Here is a 20,098-nt window from a genome sequence, read left to right as displayed (position 1 = left end):
GGAGAGTAGAATAGAAAGAGGCACATGGGAGGCAAGTAACACAGTGTATTGATGAAAACGTCCTGTCTTCAGCAAATCTGAGTTATTCTGATGTGTTCTTGATGTATATCATGTGTAACTATAAACTTTTAATATTACTGTGGAGGGATTTAAAAATACCTGGTATGTTGCTTCTTTGCTATCAATCACACATACCCCTGCCCCTGGCCCTTCCCAGTCCAGAAGCAGCTAGTTCTTTCCAGAACAATGCTGACAGCCAGTACATTGAGATCAGAACTGACTTCCAGAATGAAACACATTTCCCATCACTGCTAGATAGTGACAATATCTGTAAATATCGTTATGTGACCCAAAAGGCTGGATGTTAAGGAGGTATGGTAGGCAAGAAGAAAAAAATATTGTCACCTTTTTCCAAGTGTTCTACTAGATAAAAAGGGGAAGAGATTGGGACAGAAACTATGAGGCAAAGGGTATCCAATAAAGCCATCTGAATTCAGCCACAGTTTATTTAGCATAGCTAGAGTTAGAAAGTGCTGTAAGCTATGCTAGATAGGAAGGGCTAGATGTGAAAGCTCTATAGTTAATAGAAAGGCAAATAAGAACAAAACCAGAATAGCAGACATTTGATCCCAGCTATAGTGTAATCGGAAGAATTTGAGATCCTATTATAACAGACACATCAAAATGAAAATTAACATGCAATAAACACCTTCTCAAATGCACAGCTGATGCCTTGAAGTGTATCTCAAGGAGGCAGTGATGAACAGAGAACTAAAAACAGAACAACGTGCTCCTAGACTTACACCGTGGCTGCACTGGGTGAAGTTATGTGGCTATGGGTTATCTTTCAGGGGTGTCTAGGTCTTTCAGATAAGATTCATACAGACATGAGTCAAGAGTTTTGAGAACTAAATAATGCAGTATTCAAATACAATCATGTGTCCGAGACTCAAAAAGAGAGACACACTCAATAAAAGTCTGCACTAGGGAAAAGCATGTGCCCACTGCAAAAGGGAGCTGCAAGAATTTTTCAAAGTCATCATAGGCTGAATAAATTTGAACGCCATATCCCGATGTAGTTCATGCCCCTATTTATGCATTTGTGAGTGTAACTTCTTATCACTTTTTCCCAAAGTTTAAAGAAATGACCATCCAGGGGCGCCTGGGTGGCTCAGTGGGTTAAGCTTCAGCCTTCGGCTCAGGTCATGATCTCAGGGTCCTGGGATTGAGTCCCGCATCAGGCTCTCTGCTCGGCAGGGAGCCTGCTTCCTCCTCTCTCTCTCTGCCTGCCTCTCTGCCTATTTGTGATCTCTCTCTGTCAAATAAATAAATAAAATCTTAAAAAAAAAAAGATAGCATACGACGAATTAGCAAAATATATGTGGAACAAAAATGTGGAAGATCTTTTTGGAGAAAAGGTATAAACCTTTAATGGAAGTCATGACAAGAAGAAATAAATAGAATCCTCATTCATGGATGTGGGTACTCATGGAAATGAGTACACAGAAATGGAAGAGATTTCCTAATTTTCTATGAATACAATGCATTTCTCATAAAACCACCAAAAATGCTTTTCACAGAAGTTCGATTACTGAACAAAGTCTTACATAGAAAGACAAAGGACCTAGTATAGTTTGGTATATTTTAAAGAAAAAGTTGGTGAGGGAAACTATACTCACACATAATGATTTCATTCCCCTAATGCTCACTGATAATAATTCATGTACCAAAAGTTAAGAGCTTATAATAAATCAATGAACAAAACTGATAAGAGATCTGTGACTTCATAAAGATTCATTCTGCTTGGGGAAGTTGTAAGGTAATTAAGAGAGTGTTTTGTTTTTCAGGATTAGACAAGAGAACAAGGGATAAGAATAGAGTCCAGAAATAGAACAATACATGTATGGAAATTTGCTAAACGATCGGGGAATAGTAGATATTAATAATTAAATACTTAATAAATAATGTAGAAACAATAATTTATTCACACAAGAAAATAAAAGTAGAACCTTACTTTACATTATAAATACATAAATTCTGGGTCAATTAAAGATCTCAACAAGAAAGAGTATACTGTATCGATTTTTGGGAAAAAAAGATGGCATAGGTAATTTTTATACATTGGATTAAGAGATTTATTAAATGTGAATAAGTACAAACCAAAGAAGGAAAATATTGATCCATTTGACTATACAAAAGACAAAAACAAAACAAAAACCACAGAATGCTCAGGATATCAAAATAGCATTAAAAAAGTGAAAATACAGACCATAGACTTGAAGTAGATACTTGTCACACATTTAATAAACACAGAATAGGTATCAGGAATATTTAAAGAACCAATAAAAAGCAATAAGAAAAACATTTCAACTGAAAAAGATAAGGGACATTAGCAAACATTTCACAGAAGTGAAAACCCAAATGGCTAATAAACGTGTGAACAGATGTTCATTTTAATAGCAATCCATAAAATGTAAATTAAAACAAGGCATTATTTTACATCCATCAGGTTGGTAAAAACAAAATGTTGACAATAACAAATGTTGTTAAAAGGGTCTAGCAGAAAAAGTTCTCATCACATGCTTATGGGCATCTGAATTGCTGCAACAATTCTGAAGAGCAACCTCAAGATCCAGTAAAACAGAAGTAGAAATTACTCTATTAGCAATTATCTCATGAGAGGACTCACTTTCTGGGTCTGTCCCTGGATATACCATGAGACATGAACAGAAAAGCATTTATTAAAACATTATTTTTAATAGAAGTAAGTGATAAACAAACTTAAGCATCAATGAATAGAATAAAAAATGAAAATGAATGAATTGTGATGTTTACATAATGAAATACTGTGTAGTAGCTAGTGAACTAAGGTTTCATTTCTTGACATTGATGAATTGCAAAACATAATATTTAACAAGTACATCAGAATGTCCGGTACAAAATGATACACTATTTCCAAGTTGAAAAGTGCAAATGATCTTTTTACTAATATATGTTCATATATATGTACATGTATAGCATACATAAAACACCATGGTCAGATTTTCTCTGCATATGGAGGGAAAGAATAGGCAAAGGACACCTTCTAAGACTCTGCAAGCCTCAATGTCGTATTTTTACTTTATCAAAAACCGTGAAGCAAATATGGCAAGATATAATAAATTGAGATGTGTATTCAGATATTTATTAGTATCCTTTTTGCTTAAAATACTTCCAAAATTTTAAGATCCTTTAAAAAGTTAAAGAACAGCAGTCATGGATTCTGATGCATTTTAATTCTTAGAGACTCAGACATGAGACATAAAACATTCCTAACTAAGAGTTAGGAATTGGCCCCAATGCCCAGCCAGAGAATATTTAAGAAGAAATTAGTATATACGCTTTGGAGAGAAAATAGATAAGCCTCCAGCATCTCCTTTGCTCTTTTCTCTGAATGAAGATAAATATATGAAGGTTTCTAGGTGCTATCTATGATTAAAGCAGGAAAGCTTCAGCTCAAGGAGTAAGAGCCATTTCTAGCAATGCCAGCAAAAGGCAGAAAAAAGGGGACAATTACTAAAAGTGTACCACTCAGGACAGGAAGTACTCTGCTCAGGTTATTTTCTTTCTTTTCTTTTCATTTCCTTTCCTTTCTTGTTTCTTTTCTCTTCTCCCTTTTCTTTCTTTCTTTTTCTTTCTTTCTCTTTCTTTTTTTCTTTCTTTCTTTCTTTCCTTTCTCTCTTTCTCTCCCTCTCTCTCTCTTTTTTTAAAAGATTTTATTTATTTGAGAGAGAGTGCGGTGAGATAGAGAGAGAGCAAGAGTGGAGGTGGGGGCAGAGGAAGCAGCAGACTCCCCGCTGGGCAGGGAGCCCATTGCAGCCTCAATCCTGGGACCCTGAGATCATCACCTGAGCCTAAGACAGACATTTAACCTTTAACTGAGTCACCCAGAAGCAACCAGGTTTTTCCTTCTTATCTGGCTAATCCGGGGTGTTTTTTTGTTTTTTCCTTGTTCAATATCTGGTAGCAGCAACAAGAATGGTCATAAATGCTAGGATGCAAGATGGTTGGTAGAAAAAAAAATCCCTGATGTCCAATTTCTTATAAATGTTCAGGCCTAGTAAATGCAACTGCTTTGAATTACACAACAAGACCGAAAAAAATAAATGAGGAAACTGAAAGAGGCAAGAAACCAGGAAGCAATGAAATTTTTACCCTTGGCCTGGGAAACAGGATATTTAGAATCTAATCTCCCTATTCTCTTAAATAACTGCTTTTTTAAAAGGCAAATGCCTTATCCTTTTGGGGTTTCAGTCGTATTTACAAATAAAAGCATGTAATATTAATTCTCTTTTAAAAGTCCCATATGCTTAAAAAGTCTTAATTGCTACTTGGAGATTATCATCTTTTTGACATGGAGTTAAAGAACAGATAGCTATCATTCCTAATCCCCCAAATAAGCTCCTTGTCAGTCCAATCTTAGTACTTCTGTAGTCAGCCCAGCAATGCCACACAGTCCTTACCATTGGTCATGGTACAGTATTATAGTATTCCAGTGGCACTTATTAATTCACACCTTCCTGATAAAGTAGGACCCCTATGGTTACCTCTATTTCCCAACAGTGGCATCTGAATTTGCTGCAACAAACAGGTTGTCTGCTGTTGGTTAATTCACTGATTATATAAGAACTTGGTATTTGGATTTTTAAAAAAATTTTATTTAAATGCCTGTTTGCTAACAGACAGTGTAATATTAGTTTCAGATGTACAATATAGTGATTCGACACTTCCATACTATACCTGGTGCTCATCACAATCGCCCTCCTTAACCCCCATCACCAGTTTAACCCATTCCCCACCTCAACCCAGCTCCCCAAGAATTTGGTATTTTTTTTATGATTTTTAGATTTCATTTACATGAGAGAAAGAGAGAGAACACATGCATGGGTGAGCAGGGGGAGGGGCAGAGGAGATGGGTTAGGAATGGGGAAAGTATCTTAAGTGGACTCCACACTGAGTGTGGAGACTGACATGGGGTTCAATCTCATGATCCCTAGATCATGACCTGAGCTGAAACCAAGAGTCAGACACTTAACCAGCTGAGCCACTCAGGTGCCCCCCAAAATTTGGTATTTGAATAAAATACTTTCATCTATGTTTATGACAACTAAGACATTTTGTATTGCTAATGTCCTTTTGACAATTGCTGGAGTGTGATACATTCAGGAAGTCTATGTTTGGTGCATCTTTTACAAGAACTGAGTGTGCTTTGTAAATTACTGCCTCAATCTCAGGCCTGACACTTTCACTCCTCTCTGCTTATTATATTGAATTGAATTGTACTTATCTGTGAAATTCTTTGATGATATGGCAAAGTTTGAATCTAATGGCTCTAATGGTCAAACTAAAGACTTCAGAGTTCCCTAAGATAAGCCACATCAGACTTCCTTCTGGAAGCCTCTCCATGGGTCACATTTCAAATCTAAATTATATGAATGATCTGACATCCCCGTGTATCAGCTCCCTAATAGAAATGTGTAGGGATGTATCCAGATGTAGTTGGCATCTTAGTTCTGTGTGTAAGTGATATCTGTGCTTTACTGAGCTAAACACTTTTCCACACCAAGCTGCACAATGATGACTGCAAACCGGGGAGCTGCGACTTTGGTAAATGAAAGCAATACTAACGGAGTTCAAAATGCTGTGTTAACAGTTCACTGATCATTTTATGGGAATCACATCTACTGTATGTCTTCATACTGTGACAAGGAATCTTTCCTCACTGAAAATAAGGCTAAACTCATCAGTAAAGAGGAAAGAAACACTATAAAGACAGAATAACAAACACTTCGGACTCCAGCTGATATACAACTTGGTAAAACCACTATTACAGAAGTTAAAATCTATCCAGCACTTACTATTTTCTAGGCCTTTATTCTAAGTCTTAAAATATGTGTTCTCACTGAACACTCGCAACAGCTCTATGGATTAAGACACTATTGTTACCTCTTTTACACTGACAAAGCAGACCAGGATAGTCAGAAATTTGACCAAGCTCCCACAGATGGTAATAGCACACAGACATGACCCCAGACAGTGTGGGGGTGAAAGCTAGTACTCAGATACAATTCCTAGACACTTTTGTTTTAAAGTAATATTTGTTCCCCTTATTAAAAAAAAAAAAAGGAACAAAAAACAAATATTGTTAGCCACATAAGCCAAAAGAAGAGTTCTTTGAAAATAAAACTATTTTATGTATTTGTTTTTTCTGCTTGTTTATTTCTCATGAAATCCTATTGGAAAAATGCTCACATTATGAAATCTAGGTAAAAACCTTTATTTTTGACATGTCTTTTACAATCACATCCAATTTCAGACAACATAGCCCATCAGCCATTTTTCTTCCTATCTGATTTCCACTGAATCTATAAGCTAACAAAATTTTGATTTGAAAAATAATGGGCAAAAAAATGTATCATGGTTTAAAATATCTCAGACCAGAAGTTTCCCAGCTGTTGGGAGACTACCTAGCACTGCTCCTTCTCAAAAGGCCAGAGTCCTAGAATCAAAGTCCTTCCCCTACATATGTTCTACTTTCCCTTTTGTCCTTTTCAGTAGAACATATGCATTCTCAAAATCCAAAATATTCTCTATTTTAATGTGAATCTTACTGTGGGCATAAATTTTGCAAGATGTCCTCATTCTATACATAGGTTATTATACAAAAGTTGTTACAAAGTTTATAATAGGAATAGCTTTCCTCATAATTTTATAAATGATAAAAATATTTTCAAGGCAGGCCATGCAAGGGTATTTAAATTAATGTCTATTGAGGTTTCTAGCTAATGGTACACTCTATTCATAAAATTGTCTTTAATAGCATCTCTCAGAAAATGCATTTTTTTACATGAAGAGGACACATCTTCCTTTATTGGTAATGGTGAGGGTACAGACAGACTGACATAAGATAGACTTTACTGGCACTAGTAACATGTTAAGGGATTTTCTTCTACGTAGTAAAACCATGTATTTAGAAACAAAACAAAAGAAATGATAATAGTAAACTGTAAGTGATCTACATGTCTGTCTATTCATCTGTCTATATTTACAGCTATAAATACCCTATACTGTTCTAAATGTTTAAACAATTTAACTCATTGAAACACCAGGACAACCTGATGGACTAGATTCTTTGATTACCCATATTTTACTGAGGCAGCAGCGATAGTAGACTTCATGATTTGCTCAGGTTCACACAACTATGAGTGGTGGAAATGGGATCTGCAGTCAGACTCCAGAGTCTGTATTCTAATCACCATGCACCTCTATCTGATCACTTTAAGACAAGCTCCTCATGTGATCCATTCTGCCACGGGTGGGGCTGAGAGCTTCGATTCAGTTACTCCAAATGTTTGTTTTTATAAACAGAATATTTACATGTTGAGTGTTCAACACCCGAGATTCTCTTTATTCATTAATATATAATCATGATTCTTTTCCTCATTTTCCCTATCCCCTGTTCGGTTCATTTCTTCTGGACACAGAGAAAAAGTCCCAACTTCAACTCTTGATTTTTAGACTGGAAGGGTTCTCTGTATCATCCAGGTTTTCATTCTGGAACTCCCAGATTTTTTGTTTTTCCCCCAAAGAATTTTTGCGAATAGGCTCTCTTTCTCTCTCTGTACTGTAAGAAGTTTCAAGGTATCTGGAAACCCCTGGAGTTATATACATGTTTCTGGGAAAATGGTCAATGACTAAATTGATTATCAGAGTAACCTCCAGGTCTTATCACCTCAAGACTGTTTGATATGATTTAGGAAATGATAAATATGCTTGTCTGCAGTCATCATAACTGAAGACGGGGACAGGGGCATGTAGACTAACTTATCAAGCGATTCCATTTTAGAGAATGTCCATACACACAGTATTGTTAGTTAGCAACGAGTATCCACAGAACACTTATTTTTCTAATTACATTCAGTGAAACACTTGTGTTTCTCAAGATGTTTACATATTCTACACGTACCTCCAAACACACTCACATACCCATATATACAAACCCATTTAATGGAATCGCAAGAGGGATTTTCTACTATTCTCTTCTCAGAAATTCACAACTAAAGTCTGAAAAGCCTCATGCAGTAGAAACTAATTTAACTAATTTAGCAACCTCCAAAAGAATTTGATCTATAAAGTACTTTTTTGGTGAAATAATTCGAAAAATTCTCTTTTCAACTAGAATAATTACATATAAGGATTTGCGATATATATTTCAATATGTATAAGCTAGAATATTAAAAAATTGGGTTTGCTATTGTCATGATGGTAATATTTGAACCAGGTACAGGAACACAGACCTCTCTACAATTATTCAACTGAAAAGGTATCTGTGAATAAATGATCAGCAAGAAGAAAGTGGCATTTCCCTTTACCTAAATTTAATTGCTGATCAGGCAGAAGTGGGCACTTTTCAAAATGCTGTTGTATGCAACAGCTGTGCAATCATTTATTTTAATTAAATCATTTCTAAAAAGGGTCCTTAGAAAAATCACACAATGCCCTCTTGAGTATTTTCTATAGATCAGGGCCATTGTAATGAATGGTGTGCTCACATATTCACTTGCTCCTTATCTAGTTTACAGGAAAACAAAATTCATTCATTAGCACAAAAATTTGTTGGAGAGCAAACCACGCTGGAAAAAAAAAAAGAAGTTTTATGATCTTTACATTATTTCAGATGTTGAAGAGGTTTTTATCCCCCAACATCTTTTCATTGCTACTTTTTTCTTTTCCTTTTTTTCTTTCTTTTCTTTTTTTTTTTTTTTTTTTTTTTGCATCTGTCTACTAAGAAGAATTTTAGAAAGACTAAGCAGCATCATAAAACCTTATTGCTTGAAGCTCTCCTTCTGGTTTCCCATGGCTCAAGAGTGTTCTTTACAGAGTCACTGTGAGAGAAAGCCTCCCTTCACACCCTCCCTAGAATCTGTTCCCTTTGAATAGATAATCATTCAGCTGTAGCCAGCAGCTGCTGCCTAATGTAGTCTCTAAACCTAATGCAGATTCCTAAGGGATTTAGAAAGTCATTTAAGAATCTGTGTTGGTGGAGCATATGAGAGTTGCTCAAAGACTAGAGTGTACTGAGGCAGCACACTGCTTCTCCCTTCCTCATGACCATGCCCCCTGAAGTACTGTCACTATTTAAGTATTCAGATAAGGTTGGCTTCTTTCATCTTAGCTCTTAGCATCAGCTCACAGGGGAAAGCAGGCCACAGTTGTGTCCCTACTTCTGCCCTGGGTACCAAAGAGTACATAGCATCTGATATTCTTTTAGCACTGTCATCACTGTCTCTGGTGGAACATGAGCTGATTATAAACAGAACTGTCCAGAGAGAAGAAATGCTTGGACACTGAAACCAACCTGCTTACCTTTTCATATACCCAGGCCTAAGCCATCTACATGGAATTCCAGACATCTGAGAAAGAAACACTTTAGAAGGTAGGCACCTAGAAAATTTCACTACCTGAAAACACAATTCCATTATATTCTTTTACATATAAAAGTGTATCCTCACAGAATATGGCAAGACAAAATTAATGAGAAATATGTGAATCAAATTGTTGTTTTGGTTTAATCAACTTTGTGACACTTCTTTTACAAAAGTAGGAGAATATTCTAAGAATCTAGACCCCAAAAACCAAGCAAATATGGTTTAAATGCATAACCTTCAGATTATAATCTTTCATCTAGTGACAACAAACTTTGCACTATTGCTAGAGCATACAGTTAATATCAAAACCTTCATTTTTTGTCATGTGCTTTCCCTTTGATGGGAATACCTTAAACTTCTTCACTTGGTAAACAACGGCTTATCCTTAACATGAGTTTCACCTGGCTAATTATGACCAGGTAAAAGACTCACTGCAAAAGGACAGCTGCTATCACTGACTAAACTATTCGCTCTCCTTTACATGATAACTTGTGGATTTCTCATTTTACTCTGACTGATTTTGCATATTTGTTTGGTATCGTTGTAGGAGCTGCCAGTAATGGCATGAAAATCTGATTCACATGAAATGATACATACTGGTTGCCAAAACAAAAAGACAGCTGAAGGTTTCATAAGAGAAAATAAGAAATATAACTGGCCATATAAAAGCATACCTGCGTATACCTGTTTTTCAAGTGAAGACATATGTGAGCATGAGGCATTTACAAGCCACAACTATGGAAATGAAATACATGATGGACAGTAAAATCATTTTAAAGTACTATAAGTTAGACCATGATAATTAAATGTAAAATGGTACTACATTTGTTATATGATTTCTTCCACATTTTAAAGTCATTATTATATGAAACATTGGGTTTCCACACTAGATGGAAGATTCTCCTGCTACAGGAATTTAAGAAAGTCATTATTAACAATGCCTGAATTAAATTCCTCCATGATTTTATTAGTTATCTACATACTAAGTAAGTTATTATAATATCCTCCCTGGTTTCTCTCTGAAAACCCTCTGAAAGATAAACTTAATTTTAATCTAAAGGGCATCACTGATTGAGATCAAGCAATGAACTCACAAAGACCACAAAACAACAGAAGAAGCCAGCATCCATGAGTACGGTGAATTTTTAAATTGTCTGGAAATATGCACATCCTCAGTGTTGTCTCTGCTCCACTGATGTTGTTTTTAGCTATATGACTTGCAGTTAGCCATCGACAAAGTGATTGGCTTCCACTTTAAAGCAAAGACTGCAGGGGCATGGCAAGTTTCTGCCAATTCTCCCCTCTGCCTTCCATCATAAGGAGATCATGTTCCAGACGTCACACCCTCTGAGTCCCACAATGAGAAGACATTTGGAGAAGACTGAAGTAATATCCTAGAGCAGAGCTTCAGCAAACAGCTACAGCCACAGCCACTGACAGGCACTGCACCAGACTTAGAATGATCTGCTTAACAGAGTAGCTAACACATACTAAGAACTCAAGAAACCTCAGCTACCATTATCATTTGGCTACTATCATTGGAGAAATAACCCAAATACGTAAGAGAAGATCCACTCATAAATTGTTGTGGTACAGTAGGAACCAATGAGACAGAATAGAAAACCCAGAATTAGAATTTATTACAAAGAAAACTTAAGTATTTGATAAATTCCATATAACAAATTAACAAAAGTATTTGAAAGAAAATATATTAGAATAATAAAAAGAATTTAGCTATAAAACTAGCAAAATTTTTTAAAAATGTAACATTTCTAGTGAGCATATATTAAGATAGCACTTTCATGCATATTTAACATAAAAGTAAAAATTTGGTACAACCTATATAGAAAGCAATTTGTTGATATGCATCAATTACCTAATCATTCAATAATGTTTACAGTGTGAATAACATTTGCATAATTTCAAAAAGGGATGGATTTCTTAATAGCTCTTTTAACAACAAAATATATAAACAAAAATTATCTAAAAGAGGTCAATATTTTAGTAAATCTTTATTTGCAATTATTATATTAATAAAATATTTTCTAAGAATACCTAAGAAATAGAAATCTCTAATAATGAAAAAAAAAATCCAGGATATGAAGCTGACTATAATGTGTGATCTATTTTATAAAACCTTTGACAGGTATAGCTGTGGATATAATATAGACAAGATATCATGACTAGTCCCAAATAACACAGTGTAATTTATAACTTCTGAGTGGTAAAGTTCACATATATTTTTTTCTTCATATTTTAAATTAACTCTACTTATTGTTTATATAGGAAAAAACCATGAATAAAAGGAAACATCTTATGTTTTCAAATAGTACTAGATATATATTTCCATCAAAAGAGTAACTATTAAGATAATAGGGAATAAAGCTTTAATGACTTTTACTAAATATTTTTACCTCAAATTACAATTTCAACTTTACATACACCTATCTGTAAATTGTAACATTCTACTGCAAAATTTTGTCTCTGATCCCTTATTCTGTAACCGCTTAATATTCAAAATGTATAGTTTTGCAGAACACAGATCTTTACATGTTGATAGGAAAGAAAATGCAGTTGAAACCAGAATACTTGAACTGAATTGGTCTCACTTGATAATGGATACTTTCTATGTTAAGTCATTTTTTGAAGAAAAAATACCTTGCAGCTTATTTTTTTCTAATAAATAGCAAATTATTTCTTGAAAATTTTAAGATGATTAAAGATTGCTCAATGTTTCCCAGATCGTAGAACATCATCTGAAAATCATTGCAGCCATCTGTTCCCAATCACAAGAGATGTGAGAGAACAGTTAGTAAAGATACACTGAACACCCCAGGCTGTAACAAGGAAGTACCTCTACATAGTCTAAAGTCGACCTATTTCATTGACTTAAAAACCATTCCATTTTTATCTGCAATATGTTCTACATATTCTCAATTTATTATGGCTAAGTTGGGCTGTGATAACATAAAACCCCTCAATGATCTGAGCCAACAAAGGTTATTTCTCTTTCTTATTATTTCTCCAAAATGAGTCTCTTCAGACAGGTCTTACTTCAGGACCCAAAAGTAAATATTCTAGGTTTTGTGGGCCATGTGGTCTGTGCCACTATGGTTCACCAACTTGGTTCACCAACTCATTCTACTCTGATGTTACAGTGCAAAAGCCATCATGCACAAACAGCATAGCCGTGTTTTAATGAAACTATATTTACTAAAATGTTATATTTTATTTTTATATTTATACTTTTTATAATTTTACATTTATATTAAATTTCATACTCACTAAAATAGGCAGCTGAACTGGAAGCCACAGTTTACCAACCCTGGGAATAGAGAATAAATCGATGTGAGAGGCTTCTTTATAGAGGACTGTCAGGGAAGACTTTCACAGGAGTATGAATTCTAAGTGGCCACACATGTGAACAGCTGGGAAGTAGAGTATACAGGCAAAGAGTGTACCATGTACAGAAGTCCTGAGGTGGGAAAAACATTGTGTTCTTGCAGAATAGAGAAAAGGCCAGTCACCAGAATACAGTGTATTAGAGTCTGCTATTATGAGCTAGGAGAGGTGCAGATTACATAGTTTCAGAGGCCATGTTATAAAGTTTGAGTATTGATCTCAGTGGAATTGGAAGGCACCTGTATCTTTGAAACAGGGGGACAACATAATTGGATTGACTCTAAAAAATGATCCTTCAGGATGCTATGTGGAGGAAAGAGTGAGGGGGAGGGCAAAAATAAGGAAGGAGGTTACTGTGGTTACACAGGAAATAAGTAACAGGGCTCTGAACTAGCCACAGAGATGAAAAAAACTGAATAGATTGGACACATTTAAAGCTGGAATGGCTGACTTTACTAAGTGTATAGGGAAAACAGGAGATATGCAGGCCTCTGTAGAGTTCTGGGTTTGAGCACACGAGTGGGTGATGACAACTTGCAGCTTTTTCTACTTACACAAAATAAATATGAAAGTATAAACAATTACCTGGAGATGTTAAGCAGAAAGTACACTTTCATTTAAAATACAGTCATGATATATTCTATGATTGCTTCACTTTCCTATTTGATTTTGCCTTTTTGTAAGTAAAAACTAAATCCACAAGAGCTCACCAAGTCTCCAACTGGCAAAGTTCGCTTTCTGATTTCAGAAAAAAATGGGTTCCCAAGACAGATAAAACTGTATTTTTTGAAGTACACTCCAATCAATGTTCATATATGTACCCACCCAAAATCTAAGAAGCTAGTATTTTTGCTGTTTTTTTTCCTAAAGAGTAAAACATATCTGCATTTATCCAATAGATTAATTATTCAAAGTACTATATACACTGAGAATATAGTGGTGCAGCATACACTGACTTCATATTGGGGAAGCCCATACACTGACTTCATATTGGGGAAGCTGGACAATGTCCAGTGTATTAACTATGATTAACATTTACTGAAGTTAAAAAGTCTGCAGTAACAATTCCTATTTCTGAATTTTTGAATTTTACTCCTTCTACATATGCCCCCTCTTTTAAACCTATTAAAGGTTTTCTAAATGCCTTTTTTTCTACCCCATTCTTTATGATCTGTGTGTTATTAGATATTAGAGTATCATAAAAATGGGGGAGTGTAAAATTTGTAAAACAGGGGGCGCCTGGGTGGCTCAGTGGGTTAAGCCGCTGCCTTCGGCTCAGGTCATGATCTCAGGGTCCTGGGATCGAGTCCCGCATCGGGCTCTCTGCTCAGCAGGGAGCCTGCTTCCTCCTCTCTCTCTGCCTGCCTCTCTGCCTACTTGTGATCTGTCTCTGTCAAATAAATAAATAAAATCTTTAAAAAAAAATTTGTAAAACAGTTTAACAGGATCACACTTCCTCCAATGAAGAATTTTTGGCTCTGGCTGACAAGACTGTATTTGTTGAAAAGCTCATGCAGCAGACTCAAAACAGTAAGAATACACAGCACCCGAAGTATATATGCTTAAGTCAATTCATTTTCATTGTACTGTCATGGGCAGTTCATTTGTTTTCCCATTTTTAGTAACATTTCTGTGTAAAGAATAGGTGTTGGAACAATTTTTCCACTGAAATGACCACTTTAACAGTTTAATAATTTCTCTCTTCCCAAAGTAATTTGCTGTCACAATTATTGAAAACTGATGTGATAAGCAAACAGATATTAATTATTTTCATTATATTTATAATATGATCATGTTTAAAAAAATCAAAGAAAGCTATGAAAGTTGAGCCCTAGAGCCGAATTTATGGTTGTGAATAGAAAGCTTTTGAGAAAGGAGATTTTTTTTTCTATTTTGAAGTCAAATGAAGAATACTGAGATTGAAATTTGAACTGGGACAAATGGAGCTGAGCAGAACAAAAGTGAAAACCTCAAGCATCTCTTGCACTGACAGGCTTTTAATCAGTGAATGTGAAATGCAGGTAACATCTGAAAGCTTTTCTTTCCCTATTTATTTCTTATTGCCTCTTTCTCAACTTTTCTATCCACATGCACTTATTCTACCTTTTATATATCCTTTACTTTTTCTTTGGGTTGTATTGTATCTTAAAAATAAGTTACAGCACCTCCTTTTCTCTAAAGCAAGACCACACACACAAAATCAGTGTTCTGTCGGTCCTATGCTACTATCCACCACTTCAGTCTACTGGCATGATAAAATTCCCTGTTTGACAACTCATACTACCCACCAATTAATTGAAACAACCCTAGGAAGCAGTGAAATAGAAATCAATATGACAGAAAAATGTCTGTCATATCTGTTTTAATCTGTTAAAATAAATAATTGACTGGTACCTAGAGCACTCATAAGTTATAATGGAAAAAAAATTAACTGAACAATGTATCTAAAGTCACTTAAGCATTTTGGAAATCACCTAGAATTTTTTTTCTTAAGGATTTTATTTATTTGAGAGAGAGTGAGTATGTGTATGAGTCTGTGAGTAGGGAGGAAAAAAAAAAAAACTGATTTGTGTGGCCTCTGTGAGGCCAGAAGGAGAAACATACTACCCCCTGGGCTGGGAGTCCACCAGAGGGCTAGATCCCAGGGGCCTGGGATCATGAACAGGGGGAAGGCAGGTGCTTAACCCACTGAGCCGCCCAGGCTCCCCATAATCTTTTAAAGTATTGTTTTTATGTTATATTTAAAATTCATTTTCCCTTGAAGAAAAAATACAATTTCCATTATGCAACTTAATGAATTTCTTCCCTGTTAGGAATTTTATTTTTCACTAATGAGAACCCTTATTTTAACCAGTTTTGGAGAACTAAGCCCCCTTCTCCAATGTGCATGCACACGCTCCATAGTAATTATGTCTGTTTGGTACTAAATCAAATTAGCATTTGATTAGCATTGTATTTCCTAACCCCATTAAAATATATTTATGAAGGCAATACATTTCTCCACGTTTATTCCCTAGCATCCAATATGTGGTGTTTCCTTCTCCTTCAGTCTCTTGTGCTTTTCTCACTCTCTATGGAATGCTCAGGCTCTGATCACTCCTAAATTTAGATATTCACTAATTAAATGAGTCTCCTGAATGTAAAAATTTTCCTCAAAAATCTGACTGAAGCAAGTAAGAACCTGAGTTGTCTAATATATAAAGAAATAGATTGCAGTAGTAACAGATAATCACCTATGTGATGTTTAATATTACCATTCTCTATGTATTCATTATTTTTTTTTAAGATTTTCTTTATTTATTTGTCAGAGAGAGAGGGAGAGAGAGCGAGCACAGGCAGACAGAGAGGCAGGCAGAGGCAGAGGGAGAAGCAGGCTCCCTGCCGAGCAAGGAGCCCGATGCGGGACTCGATCCCAGGACGCTGGGATCATGACCTGAGCCGAAGGCAGCTGCTTAACCAACTGAGCCACCCAGGCGTCCCTATGTATTCATTATTAAGCTATTAGAAAAAAAAAAATTAAGACAGAAAGATTCAGATTTTTTTCTTGTGGAAGACAAAATTTTATTTTCTCTTACTAGATTATACAAAATAATCTAATCCCTCTCCATAAGGAAACAAATCAATTTCCCTCTCTCCCTCTCCCTCTCTCTCAATGTTATTTTGGAAGAGCATCTCATGAATTAAAGGGATAATATGTCAACATTTGGTTAAGTAATTTTAGTAGTGTGTGGAATAAAATGTTACTGAATGCCTATTATCATCAAGGTTCTATGCATATATAACCTCATTTAATAATTGGAAAAGCTTTACTAGGCAGTTATTATCTGCATTTTGCTAATGAAGAAACTCTGAGGAGCAGAGAGATTAACTCATTTGCTCAACAGCATATTTCAGGTAATGGGAATTTATCCCAGATCCATTTGTCTATAATGGATTTGTCCTTTGTTCTTATTCATAACTCTGCCCCATAAGAGACTAGCTATTAAACTTTATTATTTAGTTTCCTCAAAATTGGGGCTTTGGAACTTTTTCCCCCTCTTTCTGGAACACTCTTTTCCAAGCTTTTGAGCACCTCCTTTTTAGTATTCGGGTCATACCTCAGATATAATTACCGTAAAGCCTCATCTAATTCAGATTAGACACCCAATGCCCTTTTCCTTCCCCCATCCCCCTCCTGGCTTTACTGAGATAAAACTGACCTGTAACATTTATATAAGTTTAAGATATATGAAACAATAACCCTCCTACACTGTTGGTGGGAATGCAAGCTGGTGCAACCACTCTGGAAAACAGCATGGAGGTTCCTCAAAATGTTGAAAATAGAACTGCCCTATGACCCAGCAATTGCACTACTGGGTATTTACCCTAAAGATACAAACGTAGTGATCCAAAGGGGCACGTGCACCCGAATGTTTATAGCAGCAATGTCCACAATAGCCAAACTATGGAAAGAACCTAGATGTCCATCAACAGATGAATGGATCAAGAAGATGTGGTATATATACACAATGGAATACTATGCAGCCATCAAAAGAAATGAAATCTTGCCATTTGCGACAACATGGATGGAACTAGAGCGTATCATGCTTAGCGAAATAAGTCAAGCGGAGAAAGACAACTATCATATGATCTCCCTGATATGAGGAAGTGGTGATGCAACATGGGGGCTTAAGTGGGTAGGAGAAGAATCCATGAAACAAGATGGGATAGGGAGGGAGACAAACCATAAGTGACTCTTAATCTCACGAAACAAACTGTGGGTTGCTGGGGGGAGGGGGGTTGGGAGAAGAGGGGTAGGGTTATGGACATTGGGGAGGGTATGTGCTTTGGGGTAAATTGGAAGTGGAGGTGAACCATGAGAGACTATGGACTCTGAAAAACAATCTGAGGGGTTTGAAGTGGCGGGGGGTGGGAAGTTGGGGTACCAGGTGGTGGGTATTATAGAGGGCACGGCTTGCATGGAGCACTGGGTGTGGTGCAAAAAATAATGAATACTGTTTTTCTGAAAATAAATAAATTGGAAAAAAAATAGATATAAATACCTTTCACTAAAAAAAAAAGATATATGAAACAATAACTTAAGTATATATTGAGATACATTTCCCTCAATAGGTTAATTAACATTCATCATACAGAGTTACAAATGTTTTTCTCTTATGATGAGAACTTTTAAGATCTTATCTTAGCATTAAACAATTTTTAAATATATAATATAGTATTGTTTACTAAGTCATCATACTGTACATTACTTCCCCCAGAATGTATTCGCTTTATAACTGAAGTTACTACTTTTTGATCACCTTCACTCATTTCCCCAACCCCCAACTACCTATCTTTGACAAGACCAATCTGCTCCCTGTCTCTATGAGTTTGGTTTTTTAAGATGCCATATATAAATGAAATCACACAGTACTTCTGTTTGTCTAATTTATTTCACTTCACATAATACCTCAAGGTTTATCCATGTTGTCCCAAATGGCAGGATTTCCTTCCTTTTTATGGCTGAATAATATATCCCATTATATAAACACACACACACACACACACACACACTCCTATATACATATATATATATATACATTTTACATCACATTACATATGTGTGTGTATATACATATATATGTATATATAAATAGATACCACATTTGCTTTATTCATTTGTGTATAGACATTTAGGTTGTTCCCATGTCTTAGCTATTATAAATAATGTTTCATTGAACATGAAAGTGCAGATATTTCTTTGAAATAGCAATTTTGTTCCCTTTGGATATATACCAGTGGAATCTCTGGGTCATATATATTATGGTAGTCATATTTCAAATATCTGAAGGCCCGTTCTGTCTTCCAAAATAGCTGCATCAATTTACAATCTCACTAACAATGCACAAGGGTTCTCTTTTCCATACCTCCTTACCAATACTTCTTGTCTTTCTGATAATAACCATCCTAACAGGTGTAAGGTGATATCTCATTGTGGTTATGATCTGTATTTCCCTGATGGTTATCAAAGCTGAACACCTTTTCATGTACCTGTTAATCATTTGACCATCTTCTTTGCAAACATGTCTATTCAGATCCTTTGCCCATTCTTTTATTAGATTATTTTTGCCAGTGTTCTTGACTAGTATGAGTTCTTAAATTCTTAAAGATTTTGGATATTATTACCCCTTATCAAATAGGGGGTTTGATAATTTCTTTTACTGCACAGAAGTTTTTTTTTTAAGATTTTTTTTTAAATTTATTTATTTGACAGACAGAGATCACAAGTAGGCAGAGAGGCAGGCAGAGAGAGAGAGAGGGAAGCAGGCTCCCTGCTGAGCAGAGAGCCCGATGCGGGACTCTATCCTAGGACCCTGAGATCATGACCTGAGCCGAAGGCAGCAGCTTAACCCACTGAGCCACCCAGGCGCCCATGCACAGAAGTTTTTAGTTTGCTGTAGTCTCACCTGTTTTTTTTGCATTTATTGCTTGTGTTTCAGGTGTCATTTCCAAAAAATCATTGCCAAGACTAATGTTAATGAGCTTTTCCCCTAGAAGTTAGTTGCTTCAAGTCTTACACGTAAGTCTTTAATCCATTTTGAGTTAATTTTATCAGTGGTGTAGGGTAGGGGTCCAATTTCATTCCTTTGCATCTAGTTTTCCAGTTGTTGCAGCACCATTTCTTGAAGAGACTGCCCTTTGCCTATTGTACATGCTTGGCTGCTCTGTCATAAATTAACTAACTGTATATGTATGAGTTTATTTGGGGGCTCTCTATCGTGTTCTATTGATCTATATGTCTGTTTTAAAGGCCCAAACCATACTGTTTTGGATTAGTAGAGCTTCTTTGTAACGTAGTTTGAAATCAGGGAGTGTGATGCCTCTAGCTTTGTTCTTTTTTCTCAGGATTGTTTTGGTTATTTGCAACTTTTGTTCCGTAAGAATTTTAGGATTGCTTTGTCTATTTCTGTAAAAAGCAAACAAACAAGCCATTAGAATCTTGACAGGAATTTCACTGATATCTATGTCTGTATCTATACAAATCTATGGATAGCTTTGAATATGGACATTTTAACATCAATTCTTCCAATCTATGGACATGGGTATCTTTCCATTTATTTCTGTCTTCTTCAATTCTTTGACCAATATCTTACAGCTTTCAATGCACAAATCTTTCATCTCCTTGGTTAAATTTATTTTTGAGTATTTCTTTGTATTTGATGCTATTGTGAGATTGTTTTCTTTGTATC

The sequence above is a fragment of the Neovison vison genome, chromosome 4, assembly GCF_020171115.1.
Source record: "Neovison vison isolate M4711 chromosome 4, ASM_NN_V1, whole genome shotgun sequence".
NCBI lineage: Eukaryota > Metazoa > Chordata > Mammalia > Carnivora > Mustelidae > Neogale > Neogale vison.
Note: the sequence above shows the minus strand (reverse complement) of the source record.